Source organism: Pteropus vampyrus, unplaced genomic scaffold (genome assembly GCF_000151845.1).
Source record: "Pteropus vampyrus isolate Shadow unplaced genomic scaffold, Pvam_2.0 Scaffold15974, whole genome shotgun sequence".
Lineage (NCBI taxonomy): Eukaryota > Metazoa > Chordata > Mammalia > Chiroptera > Pteropodidae > Pteropus > Pteropus vampyrus.
The window spans coordinates 1-2438 of NW_011904755.1; the positions used below are offsets into that span (position 1 = coordinate 1).

The following is a 2438-nucleotide window of genomic DNA, read 5'->3' on the forward strand; positions in this document are numbered from 1 at the left end:
AAAGGCTAGGATAGCAATCCCCATTTTTATTGGCTCAACCAAAAATGCTCTAATACATTTCCACTGGTCTAGAGGAAAGACTTGAAAACAGAGCTCACCTCAGGAACTACGTCTGTGATCATCTCACAGATTGTCTCAGGAGAGGTTTCCTCCACTGTATGGGCCTCAGGGCTGTTGTTCATAGGCCGCTCAGGACTGCTTTCCACAGCTGGTGGGACTAACGTAGTCTGCATTTTCAGAGTGGGTCCAGGCACGATCTTGATCTGCAGAGGAGGTGGCTGTTGCTGTAAATTGATTCGAGCTTTCTGAGGTGGAGGCTGTTGCATGGCCTGGAGTGGGGGAGGCTGCTGCAGAATGGTTACTTGCTGCTGAGTAGGGGGCTGAGGCATCTGTTGCAATGGAGGGGGTTGTAGTCGGGGTGGAGGCAGTTGCATAGAAGCAGCAGCAGCTGCTGCTGCCTGTAAAACTGACCGAGTGACAATCTGGGCTTGTTGACTGGGCTGGATGGTAGCTGTGCTGCTTTGGCCCAGTTGGATCCCCCGGGAGGTCACCACTGTGGCTGGGATAACGGTAACCATCCCTCCTTGAGACATGGTAATAGATGAGGGCAACATCTGTTTGGTAATAATCAACTTGGTGATATTAGGCTGACCCCCAGCCCCAGAAGATGCCTGGTTTGCCACATAGGATGAAAGAGTAGAGTTGACAACAATGGAAGGGGACAGGGCAGGGGGCTCTGTTGAGGCTGGTGCTGGAGATGCTGGGTCAACGGTAGCCACAGGAGGTGGCGAAGGAGTTTGTGATGGTGGCACTGGATCCAACTCCACTGTTTCCACAGTGGCCTAAAAGTACAAAAAAGAAAAATCGTTATTGGGAAATTTACTCTCTTTATCAGGACATAGTTACTTTAATTACTTCCCAAAAGATACATCACAGACTGGAAAGATAAATAAAAAGAAAGGAAAAGAGCTGTTGTGAGTGATACCCTGGCTTAAGCAAACAATGGAAATTAACTCAGAAAGACTGTTTGGCAAGGTTTATGATGGAAACAATAGGAAACTATGTTATATACTTTTAAGCTTTTAATCCTACATAGTATTAAGAGATTCCACAGGATTTTAGTGATATTTACTTATAACTGCTAAGAAACAGCTCAAAAAATCTTTTTATTGGTTTAAATAAATATTCACCTACCCTAACCCTCTTACCTGACACTCTTGATTGTCTTTATAAGCAGCCAGAGCTTTCAGATACTCTTTCTTGGCAGCCTCAGTTTTCCTTTTATACACCTGCAGGAAAAAGACTGTTTAAAAAAGTACCCATACTCCTAGAAAAAACTGATAATTCTGTTATTCATTAATGACAATTCATCTCAGTCTAAACACTGATAACTCCTTTTCATGAATACACTTCTGAAAGCTAATAATCAGGACAGCGTCCATAGCAGACTTTGCAGTGACCATGCAACCAAAAGCCAGCCAATCAATAAGAGTTGTGCTAGAATAACTACTCTTCTAAAGCTAACACTAACCCATGCCTACTTCTATTACCAAAACAAAGCCTTACTCAAAAACTACAGATCAGTAGCCTGCTTAGCTTGGGAGTGTGTCCAACCAATATACTCTCCCTTAAGGAATGTGTTAAATTGTTTGCAATGATGGCCACAAGATTTCTTCCCATCTTGCATGTCTCTTCATTAAGAGCTGAAATCTATTTCCCCTTTCTTTGAATCTGGGCTAGCTCTATGAATTGCTCTGACTATTAAAATGAGGCTGAAGTGACACAAAGAGACCTTGGGGCATCAGTTTTTGTTCTCTTGGAACATTGCTCTAAGTTTTCCATACTGTAAAGACGCCAGTCTAGCCTATTTGGAGGATGAGAGGCCATGTGAAGGAGAACCAAAGCATCTCAGCCAACAGGTAACACCAACTGCCAGACGTGGGAACAAGGTCACCTTGGCCAGCCATACCGGCTGTCATTTGAAAACAACCACAGGAATGAGCCCAAGCAAGAACACCAGGGAAACCACCAAATCAATTTACAGAATCATGAGGAATAATACATTGACATCATTTTAAGCCATTTGTGGTGCTTTGTTGAGCAGTAATAAATAATCTATACAAGATATCTATAATAAAACTCACCTTTTTGTTTCAAATATTAAGTAGCGGACTCACTTTGACACAAGACCTGGGTAGTCTACAGTAATGCTAATTATAGCCATCTTCAATTTCAAATGTATCTTATCCAGTCACAATTTTAATTTTCTTGAAATCCAGATTAAATTTTGGGACATTAGCTATAGTGCTCAAATTTAAAGTAGACCAATGAGTTTTTGGCCATGCTACCCTGAACGAGCCTGATCCCGTCTGATCTCAGAAGCTAAGCAGGGTCGGGCCTCGTTAGTACTTGGATGGGAGACCACCTAGGAAGACCAG

The 2438-nt window shown here is 42.8% G+C and overlaps 2 pseudogenes across 1 annotated transcript; one reads left to right on the plus strand and one right to left on the minus strand.

The window, feature by feature from the left end:
* Positions 1-53: 53 nt before the first annotated feature.
* LOC105310905 lies at positions 54-1342 on the minus strand (annotated as a pseudogene). Its single transcript, XR_002778692.1, has 2 exons — positions 1209-1342; positions 54-842 (listed from the first exon to the last, which is right to left on the minus strand). The product of XR_002778692.1 is annotated as a TOX high mobility group box family member 4 pseudogene (transcript).
* Positions 1343-2331: 989 nt separating this feature from the next.
* LOC111735129 lies at positions 2332-2438 on the plus strand (annotated as a pseudogene; the record flags this gene model as incomplete).